Source organism: Kogia breviceps, chromosome 4, assembly GCF_026419965.1.
Source record: "Kogia breviceps isolate mKogBre1 chromosome 4, mKogBre1 haplotype 1, whole genome shotgun sequence".
Lineage (NCBI taxonomy): Eukaryota > Metazoa > Chordata > Mammalia > Artiodactyla > Physeteridae > Kogia > Kogia breviceps.
In genome coordinates this window covers 66,177,054-66,196,182 of record NC_081313.1, presented here as the reverse complement: position 1 = coordinate 66,196,182, position 19,129 = coordinate 66,177,054, and the positions used below count along the sequence as shown (strand labels likewise).

At 41.2% G+C, this 19,129-nt stretch overlaps 1 protein-coding gene across 4 annotated transcripts in view; it reads right to left on the bottom strand.

Annotated features, from left to right (window-relative positions):
* VCAN (versican) overlaps window positions 1-11,012 on the bottom strand; it is a 114,459-nt gene extending 103,447 nt beyond the window's left edge. For 3 of the 4 annotated variants that reach the window (XM_059063442.2, XM_067031252.1, XM_059063444.2), the window contains exon 1: window positions 10,105-10,681. The gene's annotated coding sequence lies outside the window, so the exon portion shown is untranslated. Of the gene's footprint in view, window positions 1-10,104 lie in introns of all 4 variants that reach the window. The other variant, XM_067031253.1, reaches the window with a different exon arrangement.
* Between the last annotated feature and the right edge of the window lie 8,117 nt (window positions 11,013-19,129).

Genomic DNA, 19,129 nt, shown 5'->3' with positions numbered 1-19,129 from the left:
AAAATATCTAAATTGTGTATGATTTAGAAAACCTAGATTAAAAAGAAGTAAATGCTGTAAGAATGAATCCAAGTCCAATTTGGGCTCAAATTCAATTTAATAATTTATGACAGCTATACATTTACTCTTGATATTCTTCTCTACCTTATTGCTTTATTTTATATATATTGAAATAAGTGTTAGAACCTTTCTAAAAAAGTATAAACTTCTAGATATGTCCTGAAGACCATTTTTTTACCTAATACATTATATGTCCATATTTTCCATCAATAGGCCATTTGACAACTCACAATGAAAAGTATACAGTTGATAATCCTAAAGTAACCTTGATAATTAAGTTTATTTTATCATATAATTACTGAGATATGCTAATAGATGTTGTTACACACTAACTGGGAAATTAGGTTTCTACATTTCTTTTTTTCTAATAAGATACCACAGCAAGCAGGAAGTATATACCTATATCTCAATACTATAACAATATTTCAGGGAAAAATTAAGATATCAATTTCACATACCCTACAGTTTTCATCAAAGTGAAATTTTAGATTGTATCATACAATGTTATTAAAGACAGTGTATCCCATGAGTACTAACTGAATCCAAATAAGAAACTTTTCTTTAATTGTGCTTACAAACAATAATTTCCTATTGTCCTTCAAGAAAATTTTTTCTTATTTTTTTTCTTTTTTCAGGAAACTTTTATAAGTTTAATGTTAAAAGCCTATTTCCATTGTCAAATAGCCCTGATTTCAAGTTCCAAATCTTCTGCTTATACTCTGTGATTTTGGGTAAGTTACTAACTCTCTCATTTCCAGTAGCTATTTAATAGTGAAAAGCAGTACAATGAGAATTGATAAAAGAATGTATATAAAATATAGCTTAGTGATACACAGCATATTCAGTACTCAATATTTATTATTAAAATTTCTAATTCAAGCTTTCTACCACTGTTCTCTTCCTGGTTTCATATCACTAGTAGTAAAAAGAAAGGTATTTAAAGCTCTTAGATTTGAAAATTATAACCTGGCTTACTACTATAGCTGTGTACAACTTCATGCTCACAGTAAATTGTCCTATAACTTATTTCCATGTGCTCTGAATCATTATTTAGAAACATGTTTTATCTCCTATGTAGAACAGCAAGCTTCTGGAAGGCAGAGCCGGTATCACATTCAGCTTACTAATTCCCACAATATTTCACCCACAGTGCCAGCTTCAGAGTAGACCCTTGAGGTAGGTTTGCTGACCAAATGTGTGACCAATGCCCCATTTCCTATTCAGAAATACACTTTGAAGAGAAGTGTCAACAATCTCTTTAAACATGGGTGAGTGGGCCAATTAACACCTGAAATACATTTAATATTTACTGTGACTCAATAATATCTGATGTTTGTCAATGTCTAGAGTGTTGGATCTTATAACAAAACCAGAGGGGAAGATGTAATCCTGACCAGGAATGGGTCTTCTGCATCCTGATCTCCTGTCCAAGGCAGATACTCAAAAGTCTAACTCTTTGGGCCATACTTCATCCTTATAAAAGTGGCTTTTTTTTTGAGGGAGGGGAGGAAACAGTTCTTCATCTATATAACAAGTATACTCATCACTTGCTCAAGTAAGACTGTCACTAAGACAAGGCTAGGGAAGAAGCCAGTGCATTAAAAGTGCAAGGGAGAGATCAGTCATGTTTTAAATATATTTGCAAAAATATGTTTAAATAAGTTGCCAACATTTAAAAATTGGAGAGTTCACACTAAGTCCCAGATCTCTGACTTCTTTTGGAAAATCAAACCTAGCAGCTCAAGGTCCATATTCTAGCTGGCCAATCATTAGCACTAAGCAAGCAGCAGCCTCTGGCCTTGGCTCCGTGCATTCAAGCTTATCACTGGCCCCACTTGGCCTCTCATCCATTTCCACTCCATGCCTGTTCCCTGCAGTCACCAGAGTTTGCAACTCAAATGCCCAAAGTTCTGACCTCAGAACTATGTTTCCATTGCCTCTTCCTTAGAGTCCAGGGATGTCATTCCATTTCTCTAATTTTTATAAGACTGTGTTCATGGTCATGGTTGTTAAAGCACACCATTTGCCTTCTTTGATTTTACTAAGTGAGAAACTTTCTGGAGCTTCTTTGTTTTTAGCACCACTCTGACCCCCATCTCTATTCTTGTGCTTTTCTGTGCGGGTCTTGTAAGCATTATTTGTTAGTGATAACGAGTCTGTCTGCAGAGAAAGACCTGGGAGATATGACAGCCAGTGCCTATATTTAGTCTTCTATTCCAGTGAAGTCAATGAGAAGAGGAAAAAGTCATTGAACAATCAAGTCACAGCTGACTGAAGCTGTTTAATTGCCTGGGGGACACAAGAGACAAGGTCAACAGGATTCCTATCCATAAGAGACGTCTGCAGAGGGGATAACGGTCAGGCCAGTGATGGGCTGCTTCAGGGAAAGTGAGAGCCAAGGTTCTAGTAAACAGATATTTAGTATTCTCCCTTGATCTTGGGGAAGCTCCACTGAGCAAAGGGTGACTTAAGGATGCAGACACAGTGGTTTGTCTTCTAGTTTCTGAATTAGTTACCCTAGACAACCAATTGTCCAGGATACCTCAGCCACAAAGTAGATGTAAAGAGCATTGTCTATCATGTTGCTACGGAGTGCTTTCTCAAAGGAGGAAACGCTGTAATGCAGAGAGAGATATCATGGTTTAAACATGAAGTGTCATGAATGTGCTTCACAGGAATAATGGCACCATGTGAATATACCACTAACATGTGACTGGATTCCTGCACCTGGGCTTGGCTAAGCTTTTTCATGTCATTTCTCCTTAGTATTGCTCTGTTCTCTGCCTGGTGAACCTGTTCCTCCTTGATCTAAAACACAGTGCACTCTCCATTCCCATTCTCATGCTCTATTTACATCATAGCACATCTCCCCATTGTATATGTATATTTGGGAATTGCCTTTCTCTGCCCTCCATAATATAAGCTCCAGGAACGTAGCCTTTGATGTTTTGTTCACTGCTGTATCCACAATGCCCAGGACACCCAGTAAATATTTGTCGAATGAATGAATACGCCCATTTTGTACATAGTTGGGTGCATATTTTACACTATTTGGTACATTACTTTCTTCACTTAAAACACAGTTTATCTCGGAGAATATTCTGAATCAGCTAATACAGTGTGTCTGTGTCATTTTTAACAGCTGCATAGTTTTCCCCTAGATAAATGTAGCATCTTTTATTTTACCAGTTCCTATGATGAGCCTTTAAGGTGTTTCCAAATTTTTGCTATGAAATACTGCTGCAAAGGGCATCCTTGGCCATGTTTTGGGTGACATTCATACCAATGTCTATAGGACAATATCTAGAAGAGAAATTGCTGGGTCAAAAGGAATATGCATTTTAAAAAAATTTTGATAGCTATTACCAAATCACTTTCTAACAAAGATGAACCTATTTGCATATATGAGAGATCCAGTTTCCCCACAACTTGACCAACACAAACTTTCATTGAACTTTTTTTATCTTTATGGCTCTGATTGATGAAAAAATGGTGCAGAATATCATTGTTGTTTTAATTACTATTTCTTTAACTATGAATGAAACTGAGCAATTTTTCAGATGATTTTAAAACATTTATTTTTCTCTTTCTGCCAGCAGCCTGCATAAAACATTTGTCAATTTTTCTTTTTGATAGATTGTGGTTTCGTTTTTGTAAAAGGTCCTGGCATATCAAAATCGTTGTTAGCTCTTTGTCTCTCATATGTTGCTAATATTTTCCAGATGTGTTATTTGTTTTCATGTAAATAATTTAATTGCTATTGGTCAGATTTATTAATCTTTTCCAGTATGGCTTCTGGGTTTTACATTTTCCTTAGCACGGGTTTCACCTTTTCCTTAGCACGGGTTTCCTTACTCCTAGCTTATTATTTTAAAAATCTTATAATTTCCTCTAGTTATTTTTTAAAATGTCATTCACTACATTTCATATTAGATCCATCTTAACTTTATTTTGGGATAAGAAATGAGGTAAAGATTGACTTGTATTTTCAGTGAACCAATCCACTGTGCCCAATCCATTTATTGAATAATTCTTCATTTCCACTGAATTACCATGTTCGTTTGAGCCTGTTTCTGGACTCTGTCTTCTGTTCAATGAAACTAGATAATTCTTTTTCTATTTAAGTTGAAGTATAGTGGATTTAAAATGTTGTGTCAGTTTCAGGTGCACAGCAGTGATTCAGATATATAGATACAAATATACACATATATATATTCTTCTTTCAGATTCTTTTCCATTACAGGTTATTACAAGATATTGAATATAGTTCCTTGTGCTATACAGTAGGTCCTTGTTGTTCATCTGTTTTATATATTGTTGTGTGTATCTATTAATCCCAAATTCCTAATTTATCCCTTTCCCCTTTTCCCCTTTGGTGACTCTAAATTTTGTTTTCTATGTCTGTGAGTCTATTTCCGTTTTGTAAATAAGTTCATTTGTATTGTTTTTTTTCGATTCCACATACAAGTGTGAAACTAGACAATTCTTAAAACAGTATGTCCCTCTCTAACACATTTTGTAGGTTTAGTAGGAAATACATGATTTGGGTAATGCTGTTATTATTAAGATCATAGAATTAGATCAGTATGAGCCCCAGGGATATATCTTAACACCATTTATTTGTGGAGTTCTCATTTATCAAAGCCCTTTCACAGGTATTCACCCTTTTGATGTTTATAACTGCATATCCATTTAATAGATTTTTGACACCAAATGTCTAAAAGTGTGTCTAACCCGGTTTCCTCAACAAGGAAATGCAACTCAAGCTTTCTGATTCTAAGTCTAGTGCTCCTTCTACTACACCACAGGTAATACCAACTCAGTAATTTAATAATTAAAACATTATAACTTATATATTATATATGTGTTTATCATAAACTATGTAATCTCATGTTTATAGACATAAACACCTCTTAAAATTCTTAAGAAGAATGAGGTAGGATGTACACAGAAAAAGGAAGGATGTATACAGAGAAAAAGGTAAATTTAAATGTAGATCTGCATTTACACCCTTTTAAAGACGACAGATCTATCCAGAGGCATTTCAGGGAAACACAACAAACAAACACATTACATAAAGATGCTTTGCACTGACCACTGAAATAGAACCACCCCTGGCACATTCAGTGATAAGAACACGGCAGTCAAATACCCTGGAGAACATATACATAATATAAATGTATAAATGTATATATAAGTAATTAACCACATTTAGGCTACGAGAGGAAACTGGCAAACGTTCACTAACTGAAGTGGAGCTTGGCCAAGACATTTATCTCTACTTCTCCTTGTTCTGATTCCAAATCAGAGAGAGTACGGGCCTTGTGTTTTCTGGTAAAGTACAGACCTATGCAACAATCAGCATGTTTTCTCATATCAGAGCCAGTAACCCCCAACAATGAGTATTTGTGAGTCCTAACTGGTTTCTCTAGGTGGGTGGTGGAATAATAGCCTACTACAGTCATTCATTCTCTTCCTCAAAAGAACCACGGGTCTGGAGAAGTTCTGTTCAGTCACAGGGCAATATCCCATTTTAAATACAGTATCTAGTGATGTTTGTCCATGAATAAAGTCAACAAAAATGTTTGAATCCCACTAAGCAAAAAGAACTTAGTTATATGGCTATTGGGTGACAGTGTTGGTTGATCTTTGTGCTCTCAAAGGCTCTGATGTTCAATTACTGACCAATCATTAACCACAAAGTATTTAAGAGTAATAATGCAAGGAAAGAAAGAACAATGACTGTATCTTTATCATTAATCATATTCAGCCTTAAATTAACTTTTTAGGTCCTTTCCAAACAATTTACAAGGGTGCAGATATAGGTATCTTAGGATAGCACAGGTATTTCCTTCCAGTTTGTAGGTACAGGGAAAAAGAAGAAACCTATGTTTGTAAACATATATAAATCGAGGGGAATTCTTTTCAAACTTTAAATTTGAATTCAAGTTAAAATTAGTCTTTTTAAACTTTAAGTTAAAAGCAGGAAATACAATTTAGGGCTAACTTTATATTTCTTTTTTTTATCTACTAAGGAAAACAAAGCGAAACTTTGAATTCTCACACAAATCTTCAGCGATTGTCTTGAATCTCCTCCCTTTTCCCACCACCCACAAGGTGAAGGACCGTGGACTTCCTGCCGGAGCAGGAATTGCTCAGCCACTCTGGAACCCATGGAACCCTTTGCAGTTTAGTTGGGACAGGGACATACAATTGTAAAATCTTCCTTTTTTTATATAGAGCTCAGAACCAGAAGTCGGCCTCCGAGACCTTCCGCTTGATATGCCCTCACATCCCAAGTTACATATTCCCCAAACTGGAACAGATTTTATCTCAGAAAACTAGTTGTTGCTTCCACTGACGCCTTCCTATTTTTATAGTAGACTCAAAACATCCCATTTTAGGTTTTTAGAGGAGTATTTTCACTGTAGGGTTGGCACAATTGCCAAGCAGTGTTTAAAAGAATTTAGGCCACAGCTTTTAGGAGTCAAAAAGGAAGGGGGCTTCCCTGGTGGCGCAGTGGTTGGGAGTCCGCCTGCCGATGCAGGGGACACGGGTTCGTGCCCCGATCCGGGAAGATCCCACACGCCGCGGAGCGGCTGGGCCCGTGAGCCGTGGACGCTGAGCCTGTGCTCCGCAGCGGGAGAGGCCACGGCAGTGAGAGGCCCGCGTACCGCAAAGAAAAAAACGAAACAAAACTCTGTTCTTCCAAGATAAAGCGAAGTAGGAGAGTCTAAAATGTAGCACTAAGTGGCGGCATCAACTCTGAGCCGCATTCCTCCAAGTCACTAGCTCAGTCATTTCATAAATATGAGCTGAGCTCCCACTATGGGCCGGGCCCGAGCTAAAGCTCCTGATGCAAAGGGACCAGGGTTACACTCAACAGCCCTTAAGGTTTGCGCTCATGGAATCTATAAGTCCTGTCAATGGTAATTGTTTGCCATGCTAGGCGAACTCTTTAGGGACATATGGAATGTGATTATCCTGTAACTGACTAAAAGTGATCTTTAAAGTCAATATGTGGATCACAGGATAAACTCGTTTCATATTTCTGCCGAAAATATTTGCTTGGAGTAAATCTTTACTTCTTTTCTGTCGCAAGGGGAAAACTGCTCCTTCCACTCCCAAGAAGCAAGGCAAAAAAAAAAAAAAAATTCAAATGGTTTTTTATTTAATAAGAGTGTTTAGCGCCGTCAGGATAGAAGTCTGGTCGGCTCCAGCAGCCTCCCGGAGCCTAAGCGCTGGGTGAGCCGCCGCTCCGCTCTCCCCGCCCAGCGGCTCAGCTCTCCCCGCCCCGCCCCTGTCCCGCGGAAGGACTAAAGCCACGCCCCCACTGGCCTCTGGGCGGGGACCCAGGCGGCGCCCCGCCAGCCTCTGCGCTGAGCGACTGCCGGTCCCGCAGTGCAGCTGTCTCCGAGCCCAAGAAGTCACACCCGACTCGGGCCGGGAGCTGAAGCTCCAGCCCACGTGGCGGCGGCTGGTGAGCCCAGGCGCTGCGGGAAGCGCCCGGTGCGGTTCTTCCCTTCGCGCGGGCTGAGGAGTGGAGAGATGCCCCCAGCCCCAGCCTCTCTAAGGGGCTAGTTCCTCCGCCTCCCCTTCCAGCACGCCGCTTCAGTAGGGTTTGTTATCGCTTTGGGGATTTAAACAATGGCTTAAAAGGAGACGCGAAATTTAGTCCAAAACCTTGAAAGGAAACCCGGCCGGTCCGCTCCCGGCTGTTTGCGTGCATGTGCCCCGTCTCTGTTCCTTTCTTCTTCCCTTTCTCCCCACCGTCCCTTTCCTTCCCTTCTCTCCTTTTTCCGCCCGGCGCCCTCCTCCCAAATTTCCACGTTCGGCGAGTGTTGTGAAATTGAGGAAATTTAAACGTTGGATTAGGGTCCCTTCTTAGGCAATGGTCTGGGGCGGGGCCCTAGCTTTGAGTTCGAGTGGTCGTGGGCCTTAATAAAATTTCCAAAAGTAAGGCATTCTGTATGATCTTTCTTAAAGTGACGCCCAAGACTGAGCGCCAAGCCCCCCGAAACCTGGATCCTCCCTTGGCCACGTGCGTTAGTCCACCAAATTGCAGGCTTGGCCCAGAGTGCCGCGCATGTCCCAGCTGACTCGGGAGAAGGCGCTTCGGCCCTTAAAGACAAGTCTCCTTCCTGGGCCCTCCAAACCCCTAGATTTACGTCGTAGATTCCGAAGTAGAAAACTAACAACTAAAGGGGAAGCTAGGGTGCTCCATCCTTGAATACATGGCTGTGAAAGCGGCTCATTTGGTTTGGGGTGGCGGTGGGGAGGCTCGTTGTCCTCCACATGTGCTGCATTTCTCCATCAGGGGGCGCCCACACCCACCAAGAAACTCCCTATTCCTAGACATCTGGGTTCTGCAAGCTCGAAGCACTGCTAGTGGGGGTAGATCCGAAGGAGCGCACCGCCTCCCTCGCTCCTCCCTCCTTGCCAGCCTCCGCGGACAGGGGAGGCAGGGATTTCACACTAGCCATTCATTTGTCAGCCGTGGGGGGAGGGGACGCAGGAGCGAAAGAGACCAAGCAGAGGCTGGAAGAGGGGAAGAGAGGCAGAGAAGATGGAGACAGAGAGGGAGAGACAAAGATGAGAAACGGGACACAGAGGGCGAGACTGTCCTTCCGCCTCTGGGTGTGCGCACCGCGGGACAGCTCTCCAGGCGCCGCGTAGATTTATCCTCCCTCCCGTAGCATCTCCCGGGGACTTGCAGAACTTGCTACGGCGCAGCTGGATCCGAGAGCAAATAGTTTAAGCTATGACACTAGTTTTCTACCTCGCTCTCCGCTGCCTAACCCACTGACTGCTCCACGCCCAGTGACACAGACAGTGAGCCTGAACAACCCTGATGCCCCCCAGCCCTTACGCACCAGGGATGTAGACCGGCGGCGCCCACGCCTCCGCAGGGCGTTGGGGCGCTCCAGCCGAGGGCGTCCCCCGGAGCTGCCGCCACTAGCTCTCAGCGGCCGCAAGACCAGCCAGTAAAGTTGCTCAACTAGGGCCGCGGGCTGGGAGGGGGTGGGGAAATGGAAGGAAAAGGAGGATTGCAGTAGTCCGGGCGAAAGGGCTGGTCCTAGAGGCCCCAGATTCGGGTCCCCGCGCCACCTTTGTCTGAAGAGCGATCTGAGCGCTGGTCTCGTTGAGACCATAGCAAAAGCCTCCACTTCGCTCCTCAGGGTGAGATAAAATTCTTGCACATCCCTACTGGTTCGGGGCAAGCTTTTCCCGCCCTGGCGCCTCGCAGACCTCCGCGGCGCTCCAAACACCCCACCCCCATCCCCTGCTCCCTCCCGGCCGGCTCCGGCGCACCGCGCGTAGGACAAAAGAACCCAGGGGCACCGGAGAGAGCCTTGACAGCCCCCGCGTCGCCGAAGAGACGCGGACCGGGGACCCTGCACCTCCCCGACCGGACCTCCTCCCAGACCGCCCGCGGACTGAGGGGGTCACGTCCGCGCAGGTCCCGGATCGCCCTGTCAGAAGCTGCTTGGGAACAGCTTTCCAGGAACGCCGGGCACTGACCACACATCAGGGGCCGGGAACCAGGTGGCCTGCACCAAGGCGGCTTCGGGGACTTGTATGTGAGCAAGTCTCGGTGGTCCCCATTCAAACTTTTGCCCCGAGCAGGTTAAAAAAAAAAAAAAAAAAAAAAAAGGATCAAGATGCCACGGGTCCCTCCTCTCCAGCTCAAGACCCCACGACGTTTCTAGGGGTCCCCTGCATTCCCTTCCCTCCCTTCCCCCAATTCCATTTGTCCTTCTACTCCCACCGCACCCCGGGCTTCTTTTGTCTGGATCTTTTTCAGCACCAAGGTCCCTCTGTATTCTTCTCTCCAAACATCCTTCTGAAAGTTACCTGCATTTTTTACAGTGCACATATTTTCTTAATTTCTCAGAGCTAGTTCTCTTAGCCTTAATTAAAGCCTTCTACCAATTACAACGTACTTTTTTTTCTAAACTCGATTTTTTTTCTCCTATAAGTTTTTCTTTTTCTTTTCTTTTCTTTTCTTTTTTTTTTAAGGGGGAACAAAAGAAACGTGATTACCTTGAAAGGCGGCTTTACTGCAGTTGAGGGGAAAAATTCACCTCAGCGCTGCGCGAATGGGCTCGGCGTTGCCGGGGCGGGTCACATAGGAAGCGCGGTGGCCTGGGGAAGGGTGCGGGATGGTGCTGGAGGATGCGGGAGGATGCGGGGCTGACCGCAGAGCCCGGTCCCAGCGCCTGTCCACAGCACCTAATGTTCGCGGCTGTTGCGCCCGCCCGCCTGGAGTTCCTCCCCAGAAAAGGCTCGGGGCAGCTCGCCTGCAAGTTCAAATGCGGGTTGTGACACCCATCATCATTATATCACAGTACCGTCAGCACCGAGGAGGAGACTCAGCGAGGAGGAGGAGGAGGAAGAGGAGGAGGGTTCATTCACAGGCTCCTCAAGCGCTCCGCAGCTTCAGCCACTCCTAAAAGCCCAGGCTTGGAAAGCAGGCAAAGGAGCGGAAAGGCAGCTCCCCGCGCTTGCGGTAGGGACCGCCTGCCTCCCTCTCCAGGCACTCCCACCTCTCGGCGTTTCTTCCTGACAAGAAGTACCAATCGGCTTGGGGACAGCAGCGCTCCCCATTCAGCGTCTCACTAAGTAACATCGCGCTGTGCGCAAGGAAACCACTGCCTTCCCACCCCTCCCCACTCCCGCTTCCCCGCCCCCCGTGCTGCTAGTTCTGGGTTAGGGGAAAGGAGCCCCCAGGCTCCTGTGGGGCAGGCCAGCACTAGACAATTGAGTACCGTCAGTTCTTCTTGGGAGCAAATGAAACTCTGTAAAATCAGCAAAGAACTTGGTTACAGTGTGTTTACGGGGCCACGGAGCCTGCCTGTCCCATCTGAGGGAAGTGTCAGGCTCCTGGCTTCTGCCAACCTGAAAGAGACACTGAGAAAACGAGATCCTCCTGAGACCTAGAGGGAAAGTGTAAGAATTCCCCATTGCTTTCCCCGGGAGCTGCCCAATGGGGAACCCAACGTCATTGCGCAGTCTACAAAGACCCCAGAAATAATGGGCTGGACAGGAAATTCCCCGAAGCAAATCTCTTGTCGGATTCAAACAGATCCTCTTCCCCTGCCACAAACCTACAGAAGTCTAGATTCAGCTTTCTTCTTTTTTCTTTCCCTCAGTATTTCAAAGTGCCCCTCAGGGTAGAACATTTAACAATTTTTCTGAGTAGCAGAGGTTCTTGGATATATCAATCACCATCCTTGTGGTCAGGAAACGGGACCATAATCTTTCATGAGTTTATGTGATTTTTATATCTAGCCAGGTCCACCCGACTATGTAAACAACATCAACACATGGAAGAGTCCCCTGCATTGTGTTACAAAAGACTTCCAATAGGACCTGACAGAGCAAGGGTCAACCAGTTGACACAAAGGATTTCTGCCCCTTAGAAAAGAGGGACTTTGTATCTTTCTTTTCTTTGAAGTCAAGTATTGAGTTTATACAATGGAAACAAAATAAATCTAAGGTGCACATCGGTTTTACACTGGGGATACTGGAGTGGAGAGCAAACTTTTCTTTCTACACAAATATGGAAGTATTCCAAATACGGAAAATGAGATAATTCTTCTATCTGAAGTCCCTACTTATAAAATTATATCAAACACAACACCTCACAGAGTGATGATTAAAGGAGAAAGTCCATTTTCACTCTGAATTTCTTTGAGTAGTTTGGCTTAAGCTCATACTTTAAAACTTGTAGCAGCCTAGACTCTTGTTGTAATGTTTCTTTTGAAAGTTGTATGTGTTCTGCATGATCATAGATTTTAATTAATAAACAGGCAGAAGATTTGTTAGGAGAACTTCAGTCCTCAAAATGTACATTATTTATTTATCTGTCTATCTATCTATCTATCTATCTATCTATCTATCTATCTATCTATGAGCTCACTACAGTGAACAATGTAACTATTAATTCTAGGATTTGGAAATCAACTTATTTGTTTTCACAATGATTTATTTATTCTTATTACAGTTATTATATGACCATTTCCAACACTGAGATTCTAGTCCATTAAAATATATTTAGAATAACAGAGTCATAGACCAGAGTTGGAGTTCAACCTTTACATTTAACAGATAAGCAAACTAAGGCCCAGAAAGTGACTTTCCTAAAATCACACATTTAATAGCAAAGCTGTTACCAGCGCACAACTCTTGACTCCTGGTCCAGTGGTCTTTTCAGTGCTCCTCATAGCATCTTTATAACCAAGATGAGCTCACTCGGAAAGGGAGAAAAATGATATAAAAGAGTCTTTACTGAAGTTTCTACCCAGGCATTAGGTTAGATCTTTCTCTGAAACACTTCAAGGGATATATTATTATTCTCATTTTTAAATTTGAGTGAACCTAGTTGAGTTCCAAAGAATTTAAGTGTCCTGCCCACGGCCACTTTTTAAGTGGTAGATCTGCCAATCTGAAAAGCTTATTATCTCCCCATTACCCTGTTCTCCCTTCATAATACAGTTAAGTAAAACTTTTCTACAAAGGAGACCTAGAGCAGAAACAAGAAACTAATAGCAGATTAATATCCATTTTCAAGCAAATGTTAATGGTTAACATTCACTACTAATAATACCATCTGTACATAATGGAACATGATTAAAATTATGGGTCAGCTACTCCTTACATACTGAGATATTTTCCTTTATCTTGCCAAATGTGTTTCTCCAGCCCTCCAACGTTTTGGTTCCTTGTAATGTCCATAGACATTACAACTCTTGATTGAGTAGTTCTATGGGGCAAAGGCACTTTCTCAGGCAGACATAACTAGTCAGAACTTGGACAAAGTTGAAAAGCTTGAAACTGCATGCCTTTTCTTTACCTTGGCTTGTAACATTATTATTTAGAAAATTAAATGCTTCTTCAAGCTGTCAAAAAAACAGAATGAAATGACACCCCTGAATATCTGCTTTCTTTCTCTAAGGTAGATTTCACCCTCTAGCTATTTATGGTAGAGAAAGAATAAAAAGGAAAGCATACCTGGTACATCTAGGATAGAGTCTACAGCTGTATTATTTCTATATAACTCTCCTTGAGGACATCTTTATCTCTCTTTCTTTGTTTTTTCTCTCCTTCCCTTCCCTTTCTTTCCTTTCTTCTCTTCTCCTTTTCCTTCCTTCCTTCTTTCTTTCCTCCCTTCCTTCCTTTCTCTCTTTCTTTAATCAAGAAAAAGAGAATGAGAGAAAGTTATTTCTTATTCTCCTATGTCTGAAAAATCATCAAAAGTTCTTGAATGAGAAAATATATATTTGCAGCTTTTATAACTAAAACTATATTTGCCCAATACACTTGTCTAAATTCAACAGTAATTAAAATATCATTCTGTGCATCCCTCTTTAAATCATGTCCTTGTACTGGGGATGTTCTGTATGTAAACTCCATGGTCCCAGGTGTAGATAAAACAAGCTCTTCATTCCCAGTGTTGGTGTCTACAAGAAACCAGAAGCCAGAAGCTACGTGCCTTGCTTCATTGCCTCGATCTTGTCTTTAGGAACTTGGCTGAGGTCAGAGGGCAGCCAGCCAAAGACTTAGAGAAGAAAGGTGTAGATGTCAGGTGGGTCTCCAGAGAATTTCATTATCTTTATCTAAACCTCCTTCTGAGGTCCTTTAGGATCACATTTCAGTCTTCTCCTTTTTTATTGATCAGGTGAAGTGTTCTTAGACATCGTATTATCTGTTGCTGCACTAGGAATGACAAGGTTCCAGTCCCATCTACACTCCGAAAACAGAGTTCACATTTCAAGTCCCTGATCTGGCTGATCCTAGGCACAATGAAGCAAATATCCTCTCTGGGTGCTGAAAGAATGTGAAAGATTAAAAATGCACCTTTAATGAATTCCAAAGACCCTAGAAAAAGGAAGTCAACCCTCTAAGATTGCTTTTAAAAAAAAATTTACAGATTAGGGAAAGACATTTTACCCAACACTTCAAATCTTCTTTGGTTTCTAGGAAATGCAGACTATTCAATAATATAAGGTCTTTGTTGCTTTCTTTAAAAAATAAAAGAAACCCTACAAAAGGCAAAGTGATGGTGACAAGCTCATTACACTTTAGCCTGAAGTATATAAATTACTCAGAGAAATTAAATACAGACAAAATCCTTAGAAAGCCATGAAGAATGTGATTTTTTCCCCCAGAAATCAGATACCAAGCCTTTGCTCCCCAACCTCCAAATCAAAATGTTACAGTAAAATGTTTCTTTCAATAAAAGAGTTCTTTTTTTTTCTGTAAATGTCCTGTTCATGGTTGGGTAGATTTCTCCAGAACTTAACTGGAAGACCATCTACATCATGACAGAACTATGCAAGCCAAAGCCAAGTTCCAACATGGAGTGATGGGAAAGGCTGGGCTGCCGAGAGGAGATGACTTCATTGGGGAGAAGGGAGGCTCTCTGAGTAGGTCCACGTCTGCAGCCAAATGGCTCAGCACATCTGCACTTGCTCTGGGGAGACTGCCTGGAGGAGAGTATCAAAAATGCCATCGTTTTTATAAAGGAAAAGATCAAGGCATAAATAAAGCAGTCGAACTAAATTGAATCAAAGATAGCAACCTTACTCCTCTCCTTAGTCACTTCTCAATCTCTTTTCTTTTCCTCCCCACAGACTGACAAGTATAAGGTTTTTTTTTTTTTTTTAATTTACTTTTATAAAGCATCTGTCTGAACCAAGACAAACCGAAGAATCTTGTTTCTGAACACAAGGAAGCGGTAGAGATCTTAGAATCTATGAGGCAGGGCAGAGAGCAATGCAGAGGTTTTCTTAAGAGGCAAAACTTTAGCAGTTGCTGTGTATTTTCAGTGAGTACCAGGCTCCATGTATTTAATTAGAGGACAATGGGACCCAGAGGACAAGAAGCTTAATGAAAGCACCATGGTTGGGGCAAAAAGCCAACATAGCATCATTACTGTCTCCTGTGAGCAAAGGTGGAAGTAAGACAGAAAACAAAGGACGTTCTGCAGAGTAAGAAGAATGTTTGGAGAACTCTAGTACAGGTATCAGAACAGGGAGTAGAAGTAACAGCAGTTATTATTTTTATTCTATCAGTAAAAAGAATTGAAGGATGAGATGAATGTCAGGGACTTTAGGCTCTTGTCACAAAATATGAGTGATCACATTTTAACCCTGTGATACAAACGAGATTAAATATTTGTTATAACTCATCAAGAAAAACAGAAGAGAACATCTATAGACTCAGCAAATACTTGTCACAAGCAGACTGCTCTCAATTTCGTTTCTATTTTCTTTGTTCAAGTCCACAAACATTTACTGAGCACCTTCTAAGTGTACTGTTTTAGACCTTAGGTATTCAGGAATAATTCAAAAGGTAAGAATTGCTTCCCATCTTAAAGAAGTTTATAATTTCTATAGAAAAAATTAATTTATTAGAGTAGTCAAGCTTATGACCTACATAATGACAAATGAACTTAGAGGGGGAAAAAAGTATTTGTGTGTGTGTGTCCTTCGGCTGGTTCACTCAGCCATCATTTAAAAACATGCCACTGACTACAAATGGGTCAGGGAAGAATGGTAGCCCAACAAATCTATTTCCTTTACTAGAAAATCTCTTCACACACACATTCTACTGACACTGAATCCTGGGCATTAATCTAGTTATAGATGAAGAAACTGTGTTTCTTACTTTCCCATAATAAAAACAGTTGGCTACATGATATGTACTCAGAATTCATTTTAAGTTTCTGAAAGTCTTCCAGAGTTTATAAATCAAACCAAAGTTAAAAGGTGGATGATCAAGTGGGGTTTATCCCAGGAATGCAATGATTCTTCACATAACGCAAATTAATCAATGTGATAAATCACAGTAACAAATTGAAGGAGAAAAACCATATGATCGTCTCAATAGATGCAGAAAAAGCTTTTGACAAAATTCAACACCCACTTATGATAAAAACCCTCCAGAAAGTAGGCATAGAGGGAACTTACCTCAACATAACAAAGGCCATATATGAGAAACCCACAGATAACATCGTTCTCAATGGTGAAAAAAAACCATTTCCTCTACGATCAGGAACAAGACATGACTGTCCACTCTCACTACTATTATTCAACACAGTTTTGGAAGTTTTAGCCACAGCAATCAGAGAAGAAAAAGAAATAAAAGGAATCCGAATCAGAAAAGAAGAAGTAAATCTGTCACTCTTTGCAGATGACATGATACTATACATAGAGAATCCTAAAGACTCTACCAGAAAACTACTAGAGCTAATCAATGAATTTGGTAAAGTAGCAGGATACAAAATTAGTGCACAGAAATCTCTTGCATTCCTATATACTAATAATGAAAAATCTGAAAGAGAAATTAAAGAAACACTCCCATTTACCATCACAACAAAAAGAATAGAGTACCTAGGAATAAACCTACCTAAGGAGACTAAAGACCTATATGCAGAAAACCATAAGACACTGATGAAAGAAATTAAAGATGATACAAACAGATGGAGAGATATACCATGTTCTTGGATTGGTGGAATCAACATTGTGAAAATGACTATACTACCCAAAGCAATCTACAGATTCAATGCAATCCCTATCAAACTACCAGTGGCATTTTTCACAGAACTAGAACAAAAAATTGCACAATTTGTATGGAAACACAAAAGGCTCCAAAAAGCCAAAGCAATCTTGAGAAAGAAAAACAGAGATGGAGGAATCAGGCTCCCAGACTTCAGACTATAGTACAAAGCTACAGTCATCAAGACAGTATGGTACTGGCACAATAACAGAAATATAGAACAATGGAACAGGATAGAAAGCCCAGAGATAAACCCACGCACCTATGGTCACCTTATTTTTGATAAAGGAGGCAAGAATATACAGTGGAGAAAAGACAGCCTCTTCAATAAGTGGTGCTGGGAAAACTGGACAGCTACATGTAAAAGAATGAAATTAGAACACTCCCTAACACCATACACAAAAAGAAACTCAAAATGGATTAAAGACCTAGATGTAAGGCCAAACACTATAAAACTCTTAGAGGAAAACATAGGCAGAACACTCTATGACAGAAATCATAGCAAGATCCTTTTTGACCCACCTCCTAAAGAAATGGAAATAAAAACAAAAATAAACAAGTGGGACCTAATGAAACGTCAAAGCTTTTGCACAGCAAAGGAAACCATAAATAAGACAAAAAGACAACCCTCAGAATGGGAGAAAATATTTTCAAATGAAGCAACTGACAAAGGATTAATCTCCAAAATTTACAAGCAGCTCATGCACCTCAATATCAAAAAAACAAACAACCCAATCCAAAAATGGGCAGAAGATCTAAATAGACATTTCTCCAAAGAAGATATACAGAGTGCCAACAAACACATGAAAGGATGCTCAACATCACTAATCTAATATTAGAGAAATGCAAATCAAAACTACAATGAGGTATCACCTCGCACCAGTCAGAATGGCCATCATCCGAAAATCTACAAACAATAAATGCTGGAGAGGGTGTGAAGAAAAGGGAACCCTCTTGCACTGTTGGTGGGAATGTAAATTGATACAGCCACTATGGAGAACAGTACGGAGTTTCCTTGAAAAACTAAAAATAGAACTACCATATGACGCAGCAATCCCACTACTGGGCATAAACAGTGAGAAAACCATAATTCAAGAAGAGTTACGTAATGTTCATTTCAGCTCTATTTACAATAGCCAGGACATGGAAGCAACCTAAGTGTCCATCGAGAGATGAATGGATAAACAAGATGTGGCACATATATACAATGGAATATTACTCAGCCATAAAAAGAAACGAAATTGAGTTATTTGTAGTGAAGTGGATGGACCTAGAGTTCGTCATACAGAATGAAGTAAGTCAGAAAGAGAAAAACAAATACTATATGCTAACTCATATATATGGAATCCCCCCCGCAAAAAAGGTTCTGAAGAACTTAGGGGCAGGACAGGAATAAAGATGCAGATGGAGAGAATGGACTTGAGGACATGGTGGCAGGGGGACTGGTAAGCTGGGACGAAGTGGGTGAGTGGCATGGACATATATACACTACCAAATGTAAAATAGATAGCTAGTGGGAAGCAGCTGCATAGCACAGGGAGATCAGCTTGGTGCTTTGTGACCACCTAGAGGGGTGGGATACGGAGGGTGGGAGGGAGATGCAAGAGGGAGGAGATATGGGGATATATGTATATGTATAGCTGATTTACTTTGTTATAGAGCAGAAACTAACACACCATTGTAAAGCAATTATACTCCAATAAAGATGTTTAAAAAAAAGTTAAAAGGTGGAAGGAAAGCATTAAATGTCGTTCTAACAAGAAAAGAATTCAAGGAAATTGCTCACTCCAAGGACACTGGGGTCCTTGGCTGTTGAACATGAGTATCAAATGTAGACATTAAAAAACTAGAGAAAAGAACATTGTGCTAAAAACTGTTATTCTTCTTAGTCCTCAGAAAGTTGAAATAATTTTATTTTAAATATAGTATCAAATTTATAGCTTCACTCAAAAATGCAGTTGTGAATATATAATGGCCCTTCCTGTGCCCTATTTCTGCAACTCCTTTGGAGAATTTTTATCTCTTTTTCTCTTGTTGGTAGCTGCCTGTGTCTACCTCCTCCTTCCCATACCATTTCACACAATATCTATTTCTTTTTTCCCCTAGTTTTATTGAGATATAATTAACACATAACATTGTATAAGTTTAAGGTGTAAAGTGTGCTGATTTGATACATGCATATATTGTGAAAGGTTTACCACAACAAGCTTGGTTAACACATCCTTTAACTCACATAATTACCATTTTTTTGTTGTTATGGTGAGAATATTAATGCTCTATTCTAACAGCAACTTTCAAGTATACAGCACAGTGTTGTTAACTACAGTCACCATGCTGTACATTAGATCCCTGGTACTTACTCATCTTATAGCTGAAAGTTTGTACCCTTTGACCAATCTCTCCCTATTTCCCCCACCTCTCATCCGCTGACAACAACCAACCTACTCTCAACATAAAAGGCCATATATGATAATCCCAGAGCTAACATCATACTCAAAAGTGAAAG